The sequence below is a fragment of the Scyliorhinus canicula genome, chromosome 15, assembly GCF_902713615.1.
Source record: "Scyliorhinus canicula chromosome 15, sScyCan1.1, whole genome shotgun sequence".
Classification (NCBI taxonomy): Eukaryota; Metazoa; Chordata; class Chondrichthyes; order Carcharhiniformes; family Scyliorhinidae; genus Scyliorhinus; species Scyliorhinus canicula.
The window spans coordinates 69,327,055-69,346,292 of record NC_052160.1 but is presented as its reverse complement, the minus strand read 5'-3'; the positions used below and the strand labels follow the sequence as shown (position 1 = coordinate 69,346,292).

The 19,238-nt window shown below is 50.2% G+C and overlaps 1 long non-coding RNA gene across 1 annotated transcript in view; it reads left to right on the top strand.

Annotated features, from left to right (window-relative positions):
* Positions 1 to 16,345, top strand: part of LOC119978699 — a 38,076-nt gene extending 21,731 nt beyond the window's left edge. Inside the window, exon 2 of the long non-coding RNA XR_005463539.1 lies at positions 16,083 to 16,345. This is a non-coding gene — a long non-coding RNA (uncharacterized LOC119978699). The remainder of the gene's footprint in view (positions 1 to 16,082) is intronic.
* Positions 16,346 to 19,238: the final 2,893 nt, after the last annotated feature.

Here is a 19,238-nt window from a genome sequence, read left to right as displayed (position 1 = left end):
CCCCACTTAATTCAGCATGTCCAATCCACCTAACCTGCACATCTTTGGACTGTGGGAGGAAACAGGAGCACCCGGAGGAAACCCATGCAGACACGGGGAGACCATGCAGACTCCGCACAGACAGTGACCCAGCCGGGAATTGAATCTGGGACCCTGGAGCTGTGAAGCAACTGTGCTAACCACTATGCTATTGTGCTACAATGGGGTAGATTTTCAATGTGTGTCTGGGCTTAAATCCCTTGTTGTAGCTTGGCTGTGGGAATGGAAATGTTGCTTTCTGGAATGGATGGCCGATCTTCAATGCAGCTGTCTGAGTGGCAAGTTGAAGATTGAGCCCAATGTGTCTTTGTCCCACCTTCAGGAGAACACTCCTCTTGCGTGAGTGTGAACATTTAGGGCTGAGCCTCCAGTTCACCAGCCGTGTCTTTCTCAGCTGTGTGCTGTTCTCTGGTGGCGGACTCCAATCACTTGTCAATGGGAATTCCCATTGAAGCCATACCACACTGCTGGGAAACCCACGGACGGGGGTGTGCAGCCGGTGGGATGAGTGAATCACAACGGCCGGAGAATTCCACCCTTAGGGCGAGATTCTCCCAAAACGGGAGAAATCGTAAAGCTGGCGTAAAACCCGGGCGGGTTTTACGGCAGCGCGCCCCTTCCCGACCGGGGACCGATTCTGGTCCCCGGTCGGGGCTAGCAGCCCGACGCCGTAGGCTCCGGCAAGACGGGCTTAACGAAAATCGTTAAGCCCGCTTGCCGGAGTTAGCGCCGGCTGACGCGTCATATGACGTCAGCCGCGCATGCGCAGTTTGGAAGACTCCAACCCGCGCATGCGCAGGTGACGTCATCGCGTTTTTGCGCGAAACCCGCGCATGCGCGGGTCGGATTGCCCCTCAGCCGCCCCGCGAATGGATACTGCGGGGCGGCGGAAGGACAAGTAGTGCGCGGGCATCGGGCCCGCTGCCCGCGATCGGTGCCCACCGATCGTGGGCCCATGGCACCCTTGGCACGGCCGTAATACGGCCGTGCCAATCGGTGCCATGGTTATTAATAGCGAGTTTGTGACGCCGTTTTTACGAACAGCAAGACCAGGTGTGTTTGCCGTTCGTAAAAACGGCGGAAAGGGCTGGGACTTCGGCCCACCTAACAGCTGAGAATCGCTGCCGGCCGTAAAAAAACGGCGGCAGCGATTCGGGTCGGGACTTCGGCGGGGGGGGGGGGGGGAGAATAGCGGGAGGGCGGCAAAAATGTCGGGAAGGCCCTCCCGCTATTCTCCCACCCGTCGTGGGGGGCGGAGAATTTCGCCCTAATGTTCTACTCTGACTCTACATAATTCCGGTTTGTGTGCGGTTTTGAGCTGGAGGATTCTTCGAGCCCGCGCCGGGTTGAAGAATTGGCGGTGACGCCGGAAATTCCCGCCATGCCACTCCGACGCCGGGACACGATTCTCTGGCGACCGGAGAATCGGTAGCAATCGCGCGCGGTCGACACGGCGACGGTCAAGGGCTGCTGAAAGAGGCCCCCCGCGGTGATTCTCCACGGGCGACTGGCCGAATTCCCGTCGAGCTCCGGTGAGTCCCGCCGGCATGGTTCCAACCTGGTACCACCCCGCGGGAGCTCGGATCCGCGGCCGCGGTGACCGTCCTGTTGTGTGTGCGGGGGGATCTGACTCCGGGGGGAGCCTCCACAGCGTCCAGGCCCGCAATCAGTGGCTACCGATCGGTGGGCGCCCGCGATCTGGAGGGGGCCTACTTCCTACTTCGTACAGGCCATGTTGCACTTCGCTGGTGCGGAGACAGCCACCATGCTGATGCGCCGGCATGGAGACGGCCGTCGCGCGCATGCGCGGACACACGTCGGTCGTGCAGGGTCGCCTTTCGGCGCTGGTGCAGCATGGGACACTCCAGCACTGTGCTGCCCCCCTGAGGACAGCCAGCGTCCTCAGCAGTCGGTGAGGGTTAAGGGTGATCAGTGGGGCAGACGGGCAGGGACAATGGTTGCCCCCGGAATGGGGTTGGGATCCAAGGGTTGGCATGGCGGTGCCGTGAGCGATTGCCCCCCCCACCCCACGACACGTCCTCCACCACCATCGCTGTGGGTCCCCCATCCCCCGCTGAACATTGGGGCAGCAAGCCCAGTGCCCTCGGGCTCTTTGCCTGTGAGCAAAGATGGCTACTCACCTCTTCGGCTCCCCACAGAAGCCCTTCCTTCAGGTTCCTGTTTTGAAAAAGGAGTACTAATCGGCACCAGCGTGAGCACTTGCTGGGGAGGCCGCTGAATAACAGGAGGTCGTTGGAGGATGGGTGGCTCTTGTTAATTGTATGAAAATGGAGCTTAAGTGGTGATAATTGGTTTCTTGCCACACTACGGCGAGATCCCGATTTCGCCTACGGGAGTGGGCTGGTTGCATCGCAAACTGTTTGGCGCCTGGTGCGGTTTCCGTTTTTGGCCTCTCCTGCTATTCACCAGCCTCGTTAAGCTTGACTGCGAGTGTAAGGAGGCCGGGAGATCGCACCCATAATGTAGAAAAACGAATTACTGCGGATGCTGGAATCTGAAATCAAAAGAAAATGCTGGAAAATCTCAGCAGGTCTGGCAGCACCTGTAGGGAGAGAGAAGAGCTACCGTTTCGAGTCCAGATGACCCTTTGTCAAAGCTAAAAGGCCTAGAAAGTGGGAGATATTTATACCGTGGGGTGAGGGAATGAAAGATGAATCAAGCCACAGAAACCATGGGTAGCACGGTGGCACAGTGGATAGCACTGCTGCTCTCGGCGCCGAGGTCCCAGGTTCGATCCCGGCTCTGGGTCACTCGCCGTGTGGGGTTTGCACAATCTCCCCGTGTTTGCGTGGGTTTTGTACCCACAACCCAAAGATGTGGGGGCGGCATGATAGTACAAGGGCAGCATGGTAGCACAGTGGTTAGCACAGTTGCTTCACAGCTCCAGGGTCCCAGGTTCGATTCCCAGCTTGGGTCACTGTCTCTGCGGAGTTTGCACGTTCTCCACGTGTCTGCGTGGGTTTCTTCCGGGTGCTCCGGTTTCCTCCCACAGTCCAAAGATGTGCAGGTTAGGTGGATTGGCCATGCTAAATTGCCCTTAGTGTCCACAAAAAAAAAGGTTAGGTGGGGTTACTGGGTTATAGGGATAGGGTGGAGGTGTGGACATGAGTTGGGTGCTCTTTCCAAGGGCTGGTGCAGATTTGATGGGCCGAATGGCCTCCTTCTGCACTTAAATTCTATGTGCAGAATTGCCACTGAATTGGAAAAAATGAATTGAATTTTTTTTTTAAAAAGCCACAGAAACCAAGGAAGGGAGTGCTCATGGCAGCCCCCCCAGAGAGAATAAAAGATGTGAAAGACCAAACAGCAGAGAAACTAAAATCAGAAATATAAGCTGTGACAGATGTAGATGTGGGCTAGAAGGCGGACTTGAGTGAGAGGGAGATAAAATGAGAAAAAGGGGGGAATGGGGAAGCAAAGGGGAGAAAAGGTAAGGAAAGGGGGGGGGGAAAGAGGGGGGAAATATATATATATAAAGAAAGACAAGAAAGAAATAAAAGGTAAAAGTCAGTTCAAATGAAATGGAATGAAAACAAGGTCGAGGTGGGGTAGAGAAAATCATCTGAAGTTGTTGAATTCGATGTTGAGACTGGAAGGCTGTAGCGTGCCAAACCGGAAGATGAGATGCTGTTCCTCCAGTTTGCGTTGAGCTTCACTAGGACATTGGAGCAGGCCAAGGACTGACAAGTGGGCATGGGAGCAAGGTCTTGTGTTGAAATGGCAAGCAACGGGAAGGTCAGGGACCTGAAAGCGCACAATCCGAAGATGCTCAGCAAAGTGATCACCCAGTCTGCGTTTGGTCTCTCCGATATAGAGGAGACCACATTGGGAGCAGCGAATTCAATAGACCAAATTGAAAGAGGTGCAAGTGAAAGGCTGCTTAACCTGTCATGCGACCATCAATTCACTCGGAGACTCGAGTCGAAGTAAACAGTGGTTTTAATCAGCTTACAACTTTGCCTGCCTGCAACCGGTACATTACTGAATGCGGTCCCACAGGTCAGCTGCTCTTAAACCTCCTATAAGGGGCGGAGCCATGGGCAGAGCCCATACATGCTCCACATCTCCCCCTGTGGGTGAAGCCACACAGTGGCCCATAGATGGAGCCCACAGGGTTAATAGCATGGTATAATGCAACACAGTATACTGGTGAATTAATAGTACTTATACATTCACCACATTCACCCCCTGTAAAAAAAACATCAAGTCCGGCGGGGGTGACGCGTTCACAAATTCAGTCGGTCCGGCGCCCCGATCGTACGTTGCGACCGACGAAGCACTGGTGTCGCAGCCGTTTCGGGTGGCTGTGGAAGTGGGTCCGGTGCGGGCCCGGTGGTGGACTCCGGGGGCGGTTCTTCAGTAGCTTAGTTCCTGCGGACTGGTGTGCCGGGTGGAAGGGAGCGCGGAAACCAAATAGGTGCGGGGGCGCAGGACACGGGGGGTTGGGCGGGGTATAGTGTGGGGGGTACATTAGTGGTACTGGTGGAGGAGCCTGCGGGCGCCAGGTCTCGGAGGGAGACGGTATCCTGCCGGCCGTCGGGGTGTTCGACGTATGCATAGTGTGGGTTCGAGTGCAGGAGCTGGACCTTCTCTACCAGGGGGTCGTCTTATGGGTCCGAATGCGTTTCCGAAGGAGGACAGAGCCTGGTGTCCTCAGCCAGGATGGAAGCGAGGCCCCTGTGGTAGTTCCCCTAGGGAAGACAAACAAGCGGTCATGAGGAGTCTGGTTTGTGGCCGTGCAAAGGAGGGACCTAATAGCATGGAGCGCATTGGGGAGGACCTCCTGCCAGTGGGAAACCGGGAGATTCCTGGACCGTAGGGTCAGTAGGACGGTCTTACGGACTGTCGCGTTCTCCCTCTCCATCTGCCCGTTACCCCTGGGGTTGTAGCTGGGAGTCCTGCTCGAGGCGATGCCCTTACTGAGCAGGTACTGACGCAGTTCATCGCTCATGCAGGACGAGCCCCCGTCACTTTGGACATAATTGGGGAAACCAAACAGGGTGAAGACGCTGTGCAGGGCTCTGATAACGGTGGGGGTGGTCATGTCGGGGCATGGGATGGCAAACGGGAAACAGGAGATCTCGTCTATAATGTTAAGGAAATAGGTATTGCGATTATTTGAGGGGAGGGGCCCTTTGAAATCAATACTGAGGCGTTCAAAGGACAGGGAAGCCTTTACCAGGTGGGCCTTATCTGGTCGATAGAAGTGCGGTTTACACTCCGCACAGATTTGGCAATTCCTGGTTACAGCTTTGACCTCCTCGGTGGAGAAGGGCAGGTTGCGGGCCTTGATGTAATGGGCAAGCCGGGTGACCCCCGGGTGGCAGAGGTCGTCGTGGATAGCCTGTAGTCAGTCGTCTTGCACGCCGGCGCATGTGCCGTGGGACAGGGCATCTGGGGGCTCGTTGACCTTCCCAGGACGATATACTATATCGTAATTATAGATGGAGAGTTCGATCCTCCACCTCAAGATCTTATCATTTTTGATCCGGCCCCGCTGCGAATGATCGAACATGAAGGCAACCGATCTTTGGTCGATGATGAGGGTAAACCTCCTACCAGCGAGGTAGTGCCTCCAGTGCCGCACGGCTTCTACGATGGCTTGAGCTTCCTTTTCGACCGAGGAGTGTCAAAGTTCAGAGGTGAAGAGGATGCGTGAAACAAACGCTACCGGCCTGCCTGCTTGGTTCAGGGTGGCGGCGAGAGTGACCTCTGAAGCGTCGCTCCCCACCTGGAAGGGGACAGACTCATCCACCACACTCATGGTGGCTTTGGCGATGTCCACCTTGATGCAGCTGAAGTCCTGCCGAGCCTCGGCTGACAGTGGAAAAGGGTGGCTTTAAATAGTGGGTGGGATTTGTCTGCATACTGGGGGAAACACTGGGCGTAATAGGAAAAAGATCCAAGGCACCTTTTGAGGGCCTTGGGACAGTGAGGGAGGGGGAGTTGTAGGAGGGGGCGCATACGGTCAGGGTCAGGCTCGAGGACCCCGTTTTTCAAGACGTAGCCGAGGATGGCTAGCCTGGTCGTGCGGAAAACGCATTTCTCCCTGTTGTAAATGAGGTTAAGTTTTTGGGTGGTTTGGAGAAATTGATGGAGGTTGGCGTCGTGGTCCTGCTGATCATGGCCGCAGATGGTGACGTTTTCCAAGTACGGAAACGTGGCCCGCAGCCCGTACTGGTCCACCATTCGGTCCATCGCTCGTTGGAACACCGAAACCCTGTTCGTGACACCAAAGGGGACCCGGAGGAAATGAAAGAGTCAGCCGTCTGCCTCAAACGCCGTGTAGTGGCGGTCCTCCGGCGGATTGGGAGCTGGTGGTATGCAGACTTCAGATCCACCGTGGAGAACAATCCGGGGAAGGGGGTACGCATCAAGGTACCGATTAATCGTCTGGCTGTAATCAATCGCCATCCGGAACTTTCCCCCCGGCCTTGACGACCACCACCTGAGCTCTCCAGGGGCTATTGCTGGCTTCTATGACTCCTTCCCGCAAGAGACGCCGGACCTCGGACCTAATAAATGCCCTGTCCTGCAGACTATACCTCCTGCTTCGAGTGGCTACTGGCTTGCAGTCCCCGGTGAGGTTAGCGAAGAGGGGAGGGGGTTTGATTTTTAGGGTTGCGAGGCTGCGTATAGTGAGCGGGGACAGGAGTCCGCCAAAACTAAGATTTAGGCTCCTGAGATTGCACTGAAAATCGAGTCCTGAGAGGAGAGGGGCGCAGAGGTCTGGGAGCAATTGAAAATTAGTATACTCGGCGCCCTGTATCGTTAAGGTTGCAGTAGTGCGCCCTTGGATTTATACTGAGTGCAACCCAGGGGCGAGGGAGATTGTTTGTTGCGTGGGGAATATCGGGAGCGAGCAGCGTCTTACCAGATCCGGGTGGACAAACCTCTCGGTGCTTCCGGAGTCGAACAGGCAAAGTGTCTCGTATCCGTTAACCCGGACGGCCATCATGGAGCTCTTGAGGTGCTTGGGCCTTGACTGGTCCAAGGTGACTGCACTGAGTTGAGGGTAGTCGGCGGCGCGGTCGGCGGTGTTGGGGCAGCCACGCGATGACTGTCCGTGCAGGTCGTATGCGTCGAGCGGCGTAGCGGGTGACAGCCAAGCTGGCGGCCCCCGTTAATCGCATGTGGCGGGCGGCGAGGAAGATGGCGCCCAAGATGGTGGCCCCCATGGATCGCACATGGCTGGCTGCGTGGGGGAGGATGGCCAAGTTGGCGGCCCCCCGTGAGTCGCACGTGTTGTGTGGAGTCGGGGTAGGCAGACATGCTGCCACATTACGGAGTCTGCGGGCCTGAGAGTCGGTGGATCGAGTTTGTGCGTTCGAGTTCGAGTGTTTAGGCTTGGTCAGGCAGACCTTTGCGAAGTGTCCTTTTCGCCCGCAGCTGCTGCAGTTCGTGTTTCGGGCCGGGCATTGTTGCCGGGGGTGTTGCCGCAAAAATGGCAAGATAGCCCCCCGTGGTGGGCGGACGGCCACGCGGCGCAAGCTGGGGGTAGTCTCTGGTCGGGGGCCCATGAGGGAGTCACGTGATCGGCTGGGAACGCAGTGAGACTCTGAAAAGCGACTACCAGCGAGGTCGCCAGTTTTACCGTGTCCTCCAGGTCCTGGGCCCCTTTTTCGAGCAGGCATGCCTCACATAGTTCGATCGGACCCCCCGCAACGTAAACAACTCCGATGGCGTGTTCCATGTGCTGAGTGACTGTAATGGCCGGATAGTTATAGTCGCACGCAAGGGCTTTGAGATCACGCAGATAGTCATCTGGCGACTCCCCGGGGCGCTGGCGGCGAGTAGTGAAGATATGGCGCACGTAGACCTCGTTCACAGGTCGCACGTAGATGTGTTCGAGTATCGCGAGGGCCTCAGAAAAGGAGGCGGCTTCGTCGAGTTGGGCAGAAATGCGATGGCTCACCGTGCGTGGAGAAGACTCAATTTCTGTTCGTCGACATTCTGTTCGACGGATGATGTCGACGATGCGGCCAGGTAGGCCTTGAAACACCGAAGCCAATGTGAAAAAATGTATTTAGCTTCCGCGGCCTGTGGATCAAGTTCCAGTCTGTCAGGTTTGAGGGCTGACTCCATAGTAGTTCTCTAAGCTGATTAAATTGATGAGACCATCAATTCACTCGGAGACTCGAGTCGAAATAAACAGTGGTTTTAATCAGCTTACAACATTACCTGCCTGCGACCGGTACATTACTGAAGGCGGTCCTGCAGGTCAGCTGCTCTTATACTTCCTATAAGGGGCGGAGCCATGGGTGGAGCCCGTACATGCTCCACATCTCCCCCTGTGGGTGAAGCCACACAGTAGCCCATAGATGGAGCCCACAGGGTTAATAGCATGGTATAATGCAACACAGTATACTGGTGAATTAATAGTACTTATACATTCACCACAACCTGTTTTGGGCCTGGGATGTTAAGCATGGAAGAGGTAAAGAAGCAGGTGTTACACCTTCTGCGATTGCAGGGGAAGGTGCCATGGGTGATGGGCGAGATACTGGATATGGTGGAGGTGGACTGGATTATCTCGGAGGGAAGGGTCTCTGTGGAATGCTGACAGAGGGAGTGAAGGGAAGATGTGTTTGGTGGTGGCATCATGCTGGAGTTGGCGAAAATGGCGGAGGATTATGCATTGCATACGGAGGGGTGCAGTGTGAGAACGATGGGGAACTGGAAAGTTGGGGGGGTAAAGGGAGCTCAATAAAGTGGGGAAGCCTGAAAGGGGGGTGCAGAGATCTGCTTGGCTGGTTCAAATGCCGCCCCATTTTGCGAGGAGCCGCTCCTGCTACTGACAGGAAACTGACTAAAGTGTGGCCTCGGCGGAAAGAAACTCCTCGAGGCCCAAAAAACCGACACAGTTCCGGAGAATAACGGGGTGAATCTCGTTGCTGCAGCCATCAAGAAACACCCCCCCAAACACGACGAAAGACGGACTTCGACTGATTTCCACTGGATTGCAGCCAACATGTTTGATTCCCAAGGTGAGCCTGTCTCTACTTAGACCACTGATTTCAACCTCCATATTACCATCTGACTCTAGTTCATCTGCTGCTAAGACTCTCATCCTTTGTTACCTCCAGAGTTGACCATATCACAGCATTCCTGGTTGATATCTGGGGTGTGAACCTGGGGTCATCCAAAATGCTGTTGTAACTTACACCAAGTCCAGTTCACCCTTTACCCCTTTTCTTAATATCCTACACTTGTTCCTGGTTAAGCATTGCCTCTAATTAAAAATTCTCATCCTTGTTTCCAAATCCTTCCATGGCCTCACCCCTCCCTATCTCAGTAGTCTCTTCCTACCTTAGAACCCTCAGTGATATCTAAATCTATCCAATTTTGGTCTTTTAATTATGCCCAATTTTTAATCACTCCGTTATTGGTTGCCATGTCACCGATTGAGAAGGCTTTTATGGTCTTACAAGCCCTTCACTAACTCTCTGCCTTTCTATTCCTTTATCTGCCTTTAAGACACATCTTTAACTTACTTCTTTGAGCCAGGTTTGCAGGGAGGTTGTGGGGTAGTGGTCATGTCATTTGACCAGTAATTCAGATCATTGGGTTCTGGAAACCCAGGTTCAAATCCCACAGAGCAGTTGGTGGGATTTAACTACAATTATAATAATAATCTATAAGAATAATCTATATTCTTGTCACATGTAGGCTTGCATTAACACTGCAATGAAGTTACTGTGAAAATCTCCCAGTCGCCACATTCCGCCGCCTGTTCGGGTACACGGAGGGAGAATTCAAAATGTCCAATTCACCTGACAAACACGTCTTTTGGGACGTGGAGGAGGAAACTGGAGTGCCCGGAGGAAACCCACGCAGACACGGTGAGAATGTGCAGACTCTGCACAGGCAGCGACCCAAGCCGGGAATCGAACCCGGGTCCCCGGCGCTGCAAAGCAACAGTGCTAACCACTGTGCTACTGACCCGCCCTAATAAATTAATTAGTTAATTTATTTGGAATTACAAACTTAGTAATGGTGACAATGAAATCATCGGTGACAGGTGTAAAAACACATCTGATTCACTAATATCCTTTCAGAAAGGCAACCCTTACCTGGTCTGGCCATCATGTGAACCCAGACGCACAGCAATGCAGTTGACTCTTAAATACCCTTTGAAATTGCATAGCACAGGATTTCCCAAACCTTTCCATCCGTGGAACCCCTGGTGTCCTCCCAAGAGCATCGCGGAACTCCATGCTCTTACTATGCCAACACGTTTTAGCCTGCTCACATGAATTCCCTCCCAAATCCACCTCCCCACCTTTGTGAATCCTCTGCAAGGTCTCCTCATGAATTCCCTCACAATGCGCCCAATTCTCCCAACTCAGTTGTGGTGTGTGGTACTGCCGCTGTGCTAAATGGGATAGATTTCAAACAGATCCAGGAACACGAAGCTATGGAATGGTGATATAGTTTGCAACTGGTGGTATTCCCATGCATCTACTGCCCTTGGCCTTCTAGATGTAGATGTGTGGGTTTGAAAGATGCTGTCACAGGAGCCTTGGCGCTGTGGGCCATCAGCAGCAGCCGGATGTATTCAACCAAAATCTGTAACCTCCTGGCCTGGCATATCTCCCACTCTATCATTACCACCAAGCCAGGGGATTAACTCTGGTTCAATGAAGAGTGCAGGCGGGCATGCCAGGAGCAACATCAGGCATACCTAAACATGAGGTGTCAACCTGGTGAAGCTACAGCACAGGACTACTTGTGTGCCAACTAACCCAAGCAGCAAGTGATAGACAGAGCTAAGCGATCCCACTACCAAAGGATCAGATCTAAGCTCTGCAGTCCTTCCACATCCCCATGATTGGTAGTGGCCAATTGAATTGAACAAGTCACTGGAGGAGGAGGCTCCACAAATATCCTCAAAGTCACTGATGAGTGGGCCCAGCAGCTCTGTGCAAAAGACAAGGCAGAAGCATTTGAACAAGCTTCAGCAAGAAGTGCTGAGTGAATGATTCAACTCAGTCTCCTCTGGAGGTCCATAGCATCACTGATGCCTTTCTTCAACCAATTTGATCTACTCCATGCGATATCAAGAAAGCATTGGATACTGGCCCTGATATCATTCCAGAAATATTCCTGAGGATTTGTGCTCCAGAACTTGCTGTACCCCAAGTGAAGCTGTTCCAGTGCAGTTCCAACACTGGCATCAACCCATCAATGTGGAAAATCGCACAGGCATATCCTGTGCAGTAAACGAAGGACAAATCCAACCTGGCCAATTGCCGCCCTATCAGTCTACTCTCCATCATCAATAAAGTGATGGAAGGAGTCTTCAACAATGCTATCAAGCGGCACTTACTCAGCAATAACCTGCTCACAGACACTTAGTTTGGGTTCTGCCAGGGTCACTCTGCTCCGTACCTCATTACAGCCTTGGTTCAAACATGGACAAAAGAGCTGAACTCCAGAGGTGAGGTGAGAATGACTACTCTTGACATCAAGACAGCATTTGACTGATCTTTTCCCAAAGGTAGAGGAGTCTAGAAATAGAAGGCATAGGTTTAAGGTGAGCGGGAGAGATACAAAAGAGACCAGAGGGGAAATTTCTTCACACTGAGGGTGGTGAGCATCTGGAATGAGCTGCCAGAGGCAGTGGTAGAGGCGAGTCCAATTTTTTCCTTTTAAAGAAGCTAGACAGTTACATGGGCAGGGTGGGTATTGAGGGATATGGACCAAATGCAGGCAAGTGGGACTAACTTAGTGATAGAAACTGGACGTCATGGACAAGCTCGGCTGAAGGGCCTGTTTCCATGCTGTAAACATCTATGACTCTATGACTGAGTATGGTATCAAGGAGCTCTAGTCAAATTGATGTTGATGGGAATCAGGGGAAAGCTCTTTGCTGGTTGGTGTCATAACTGGCACAAAGAAAGATGGTTGTTGATGTTGGCAGCCAATCATCTCAGCTCCAGAACATCACTGCAGGAGTTCCTCGGGGCAGTGTCCTGGCCCAGCCAGCTTCAGCTGCTTCATCAATGACCTTCCTCCCATCATAATGTCAGAAATGGAGGTGTTCGCTGAATGTTCAGCACCATTTGGGACTCCACAGATATCGAAGCAACCCATGTCCAAATGCAGCAAAACCTGGACAACCTCTGGGCTTGGGCTGACAAATGGTAAGAAACATTTGCACCACAAAAAGTCCAGACAATGACTGTTTCTAACTAGAGAGAATTCAACAATCTCCCCTTGACTTTCAATGACATTACCATCACTGAATCTCCCACCATCAATATCCTGGGGGTTACCATTGACCAGAAACTGAACTGAGCCAACCATATAAATACTGTGGCTACAAGAGTACGTCAGAGACTGGGAATTCTGCAGCAAGTAATTCACCTCCTGATTCCACAAAGCCACTGCACCATCTATGAGGCACAAGTTGAGGAAATACTCTCCACTTGCCTGGATGGGTTTGGCTCTAACAACACTCAGGAAATTCAACACCAACCAGGATAAAGCAATTTGTTTGATTTGCAGCCCATCCACCACCTTAATCATTCACTCTTTCCATTTACCAACACACAATGGCAGCAATGTGTACCATCTACAAGATGCACTGCAGCAACACCCCAAGGCTCCTGTGACAGCACCTTTCAAACCCACACATCTACATCTAGAAGACCAAGGGCAGTAGATGCATGGGAATACCACCAGTTGCAAACTATATCACCATTCCATTGCTGTTGCTAGGTCCAAATCCCAGAATTCTCTTCCTAACAGTATTGCACCACAAGCTCAGTTAGCTGGACAGCTGGTTCATAATGCAAAGCAACGCAAACACCGTGGGTTCAATCCCCGTATCGGTTGAGGTTAACCATGAAACTCAACCTTGTCCTTCTCAAGCCTTCTCAACGTTGCCTCTCGCATGCGGTATCGTGGCCCTAAGTTTAAATCACCACCAGTCCGTTCCCTCTCTCAAAAGGGGAGAGCAGTCAATGATCCTTTGGGACTACGCCGACTTTCATTCTGGGTTACATTCTGTAATATACTGTCCACCATACAATATCAAAATTATACAGTGCGTTATGAAAATGGAGGGGTAGGAAAAAAACGTTTTAAAAATAAATTTAGAGTACCCAATTCATTTTTTCTAATTAAGGGTCAATTTGGCGTGGCCATTCCACCTACCCTGCCCATCTTTTGGGTTGTAGGGGCTGTTACATTACTAAATTGTAATATAAATATTACTCTTTTGTCTTGTCGAGTTGTATTGAATTCTGATGAGAAATAGTCAAAATCTTCCAGATGATGACAAATTATTTATTGAGTAGTATATAATAAACAAGTGAGTTCTTTCACTTTAATACTTTGACAAGCAAAACAAATAAGTAAGTTTAGATAAAACTAACAATTATGATAACACACTACACTCTGATCTGATCACGTCTTCACTCGAGCTCTTCTCCACATACACTAACTAAAGAAAGAGTGGGAAACTCCTTACATTGCTCCGGTTAGTATTGCCATCTAATGATCATTTGCCTGTACTTACTTTACATTGACTGAACATGTATTAACACATACAGAGAGCACTACAGGGGCGAAACCAATGCAAACTTGGGGAGAATGCGCAAACTCCACATGGACAGTGACCCAGAGCCGGGATCGAACCTGAGATCGCGTCGCCGTGAGCAGCTGTGCTAACCACAGCGCACCATGCTGCCCAGGGCTTGGAAAAACAGCATCAACTTAAAAATCTGGTTTAGTTTGACCTGAACTTCTCAGCCCATTGAGCACAGAGCTAGGACTAAGCATTTAAAATGACTACTTCCTCATGAAAATCAATGACAAACTGACTCTTGCCTGAAAGGGAAAAAGAGCAATAATGGAACAAGCTTGTTTTTCAATTGGGGTAAGCTCCTCCATTCTGTTTTAATATGTGCATCACTCTATCTGCATTGCCTACCTAGATAAATTGTTTTCTAAGTTTCATGAGGTGTTTTATGAATATATTTATATGTGTGATGTATATATGTGTGTGTACATGTATCTACAGGTATGTGTACATAAATATTATACACATCTTTTTCTAAGCCTTCATGAGGTGTTTTATAAATATATTTGTATGTGTATATATATGTGTGTGATGTATATATATATATTTATAGGTATGTGTACACATAATTATATACATACAAACATATAAACAACTATTTATTTAATCATCGCCTTCTGTATAAGAGGGCAATGAAGAGATTTTTAAAATGGCAATATTAAACAGTGCTCCAGTAAAGTTAGCAGATTAATTTGTCTAATGCATTTTTATTTGTGAGGATTTTGTTTGCCTAAACATTCCTTCAAGTTTCAGTTTTCTGAAGTTGGTAATAATTGATCCGTGTCTGGAGCAGATATTGTAGAGCTATGTGATGAGGTTGGGGGTATTGAAAGCCCCTGTGTGTGGGCAGCCCAAACTGCCGCTGATCGGAGTTATTTACTCTGCGTGTTGCTGCAATCCTGTTGAATGGAGAGTGGGGCAGTGTTTGAGAGGATTGGTAGCCACTGAACTGGGGTCATTCTCAGAGTTTTTAAGTTTATCTTCCTGACTGTGTGAAGTTGTGTATCGATGAGTTTAGAGCGATGACTTGCGGCAAATAAGTCCTCATTTGTTGAGAAGACCAGAACTAAGGTAGAAGCACATTTTTTTTTCCACCCCAGCTTTCATCGGTGAGCTTAAGGATGATGTCCGTTTGCATCTTGGTCTTCTCAGCAGTCTTAGAGAGATGCTAATGGTAATTTGGGAAGTGGTCAAGGGTCACTCCAAGATAGGGTCCTGCTGCACTTTTTTTCCCACAGAAGGTGAGGCTTTGGGTGCTGTGCGCCTTATGATTTTCAAGGTGGAATGCAGAGATAATGGGCAAAATTCTCCGACCCCCACGACGGGTCGGAGAATAGCGGGAGGGCCTTCCCGACATTTTTCCCGCCCTCCCGCTATTCTCCCCCCCCCCCGCCCAACTCCCGACACGAATCGCTGCCGCCGTTTTTTTACGGCCGGCAGCGATTCACAGCTGTTCGATGGGCCGAAGTCCCAGCCCTTTACGCTGTTTTTACGAACGGCAAACAGACCTGGTTGGCCGTTCGTAAAAACGGTGGGAACAACTCGCTTTTTATAACCATGGCACCGATTGGCACGGCAGTACCACGGCCGTGCCAAGGGTGCCATGGGCCCGCGATCGGTGCGATGCCCGCGCACTATTTGTCCTTCCGCCGCCCCGCAGTATCCATTCGTGGGGCGGCTGAGGGGCATCCCGGCCCGCGCATGCGCGGGTTTCGCGCAAATACGCGATGACGTCATCCGCGCATGCGCGGGTTGGAGTGTTCCAATCCGCGCATGCGCGGCTGACGTCATATGACGCGTCAGCCGGCGCTAACTCAGGCAAGCGGGCTTAACGAAATTCGTTAAGCCCGTGATGCCGGAGCTTGCGGCGTCGGGCTGCTAGCCCCGACCGGGGACCAGAATCGGTTCCCGGTCGGGAAGGGGCGCGCTGGCGTCAAACCCGCCCGGGTTTGACGCCAGCCTTACGATTTCTCCCGTTTTGGGAGAATCGCGCCCAATGGACTTGGCTGTATTTGGTTACATTCTGCACATGTAGAAATATTCTCCATTTTTTCTCACACGTCAGAGTTCACTGTGGCTTCCATATTCTGGAAAGATTTTCCCTGAGTTGTCAAGGCAATATCGTTGCCGTAAATACATTTTCATGATGTTGTGTAAAATCTGGCCCACCCGGAATGAAAAGTTAAACTTCCAGGGCCCTCTATCAGGAGTTGGTTCACAGAGCAAGCAAAAAGTCAGATCTAGGTATCCACTTGATAAAGGTTGACCATTTTACCCTGGCTCATACCATATGGTCAATATTGCAAAATATGGTAGGTCACTCCTTCCTGTATACTTTCTCCCTTATTTACATCACTATGCGGTCTCTATCTGTGTAACTTATAATTCACATTTTACTGCTTATTTAAATCTCAATGCAACATGTTTTCTGCAGGCTGAGTAAATTGAAGGTGGGCGGCAGCAACGTCCGTATAAAAGCAAGAAGACAGAGGTGGTTTCAGTCATTTATCGAGCATCTCAAGCAGGCACAAGAACTCTGTCAAATCATAAATGTCTTGTTTTTGCAGCCCTGATGATTTGTTTGGACACATGTTTCAGACTCTCTCAAACCACAGTCGGATTTTACACCTTGCCCTTCTTTTTAATTAGTCTGTTTTAAAGGCAATATTATGAAATAAAATAAAAATCCTGTTGTGGGATATTTACTTTTAGTGGTCGTGTTCAGAACAGGCTGGCTCACAGGCTATGAAATATTAAGGCTGTCAAAACGTTATTTGCCTCTGAGATTATGAATATTATGTAAGCTGTGCAGTAATTACTTTTCAAGAAATCTGACCAATGAACTGCAGCCTAAGATTTATCAAATACAATTTGTCACCGGGCATCACATGAATGCGGAAAAACAATGGTTTGCTATTGATTGCCTGTTAAATCCTTTTGAGAATAAGTTCCGTATTGGGTCCAGATCCAGAACACGACCTGACAATGATAATAATTACTGCCAAAAGTTGGGATTCGTGGGTATTTGCTCTGGTCTGTTGACAGTACCACTCATAAGGGTAAAGGTTGTGGTTGCTGTCAGGAATGATCTGACATTTTCTAACCTACACATCGGTGCAGGTGGCACGGTGGCAGAGTGGTTAGCACTGTGGCCTCACAGTGCCAGGGACCCAGGTTCAATTCTGACTTTGACCCCATGCCTGCGTGGGTTTCCTCCGGGTGCTCCGGTTTCCTCCCACAATCCAGAAAGAAGTGCAGGTGAGGTGGATCGGCCATGCTAAATTGTCCCTCAGTGTCCAAAGATGTGCAGGCGGGGACGTGGTCCTAGGTGGGTTGGTGCACACTCAGTGGGCCAAATGGCCTCCTTATGCACTGTAGGAATTCTATGGTTCAATGGTTGCCAGTACAGTGGATGGCTTCTTAAAATTAAGGTGGGTTGAAGAGACTTTCTGAGCAAAATGTGAATGACGAGATTGGAGGTAACCAAAACACACAAGGCAGTTCAAAGAAGTGCAGGTTAGGTGGATTAACCATGCTAAAATTGCCCTTTAGTGTCTAAATGTTTAGGTGAATTGAACGTGCTAAACTTGCCCCTTAGTGTCCAAAAGGTTAGGTGAATTAACCTTGCTAAAATTGCCCCTTAGTGTCCACAAGGTTAGGTGGAATGGCCATGCTAAAATTGTCCCTTAGTGTCCAAAAGGTTAGATTGGGCTAAGGAGATAGGGTGGAGCATGGTGCAGACAACGTGCTCTTTCAGAGGATTGGTACAGACACGATTGGCTGAATAGCCTCCTTCTATACTGTAGAGATTCTATGATTCTACGATATATGTCCCATTGAAGTTGTGCTGGGGACCTTTGTAAAACCAGCAGAATGCGGTGGTAATTCGCACCAAGAGACAATCTACCATTTTTACTGCACGCACTTTCCAGTTTGTTTATATGAACACCAGTTATGGATAGACATAATAAAATGTTGTGCACATGTTGCAAGTATGTTATCGTGTCATTTAAATCGAGGCAATGCTGGATGAAATGGTGCCTGTTTCGTCCCCACCATCCTGCATTATCTTTGGTGGAAGGTGCCAGGAAGGCTGTACAGAAATTGCAAATAACCACTGAGGCCAGGGCTATATCCTTGTGCAGTTGTAAGTCTCTTTATGCAACACTTTTTCTTTATAACAGTGAAGCAGAAGATCCAAACACTTGCATATCCCAAACTTAAACTCCCATTGCAGAGTCAGCAGTGTAGAAACATAGAAATTGGAGTAGGATAAATAAAATAGGAAGGAAGCATAAAAATACTAGGAGATATTGATTAACAGTGCCATTGTTGAAAAAGAGTGGTAATTGAATTTCGACACAGGCAAGTGTTGGGTCATCCATTTTGGACCCAGAAAATGATGGACCACTTTCTAAATGATGAAAAGCTAGAAACAGTGAAGGTCAAAAGCGACTTTAGGATCTGTGGTGAATGTATTATGCCAATAATCCACCATTGTATTTGTATCTGTGCTGTTGCCCTTGTATTTGTATCTGTGCTATGCTGTTGCCCTTGTGGGCTTCTCCTATGGGCCATTGCATGGCATTATCCATAGGGGAACATGGTGGGGCATGTATGGGCTCTGCCCATGTCACCTCCCCTTGAAGGGAGGTATAAAGAGCAGTCAACCTGTAGGCAGTTCTCAGTATTGGACCAGTCGCAGGCAGGCACTGTTCTAAGTTGATTAAAGCCACGGTTTACTTCTACTCTTGTCTCGAGTAAATTGATGGTTGCATCAGGATCCCTGTGCATGGATCATTAAATATAATGGGCAGATACTGTTATGACACTCTGGGCTTGTGTGCTGCCCATTTCAGCACCAGAGGCCCCACTAAATCCCAACATAATTGGGTTAACCAACAAATTGTATATTTTCCTGAGATTTGAAAAAAAATTCCAATAAGGGGAAATTTAGTGTGGTCAATCCACCTACACTCTGGGGCGGGATTCTCCATTGTCCAACGCCGAAATTGGGAACAGCGATCGTGAGCAGAATAGGTCCGATGCCGAAATCGTGATGCTCTGCCTGCTGCAAATCGGCATCATTGCGATGCGCGACGCGCGTGGTTGCGCCCACGTTCGCATCTCATGATCAGGCCCACCCATGATGCTCTGCATCCAATGGTCCAAGAACCCGATGGCGCAGGCCATGTGTGGTCTCAACAGTCGTGAGCCGGGCGCGGTGGCTGCGGAGAGAGAGGGAGAGGGTGTTTGGACCGTGTAATGCACGATCAATTGCACAAAGACGAGAGTTGAATACAACTGAGGCTTTATTACACTAAGATGTGTGGCCTCCTGCAGCAGCTGGCGAAATGGCTGCTGTACTGAAGCACACATATTTATACTCCGCCTACTGTGCAGAGCCAGAAGACAGGGACTACCCCCGTACCTGTACCTGCGGGGGTGGCGGAGAACTATATACAGAACACGTTTTAATATACAGAGGCAAAAAAAATGTTGGAGTCCAGTACATGGTGCTTTAACAGTCCCGAACCTATTACAGGTTTAGCCGGTCCGGGGCCTTGATCTGACGTTGGGAGCGACGCAG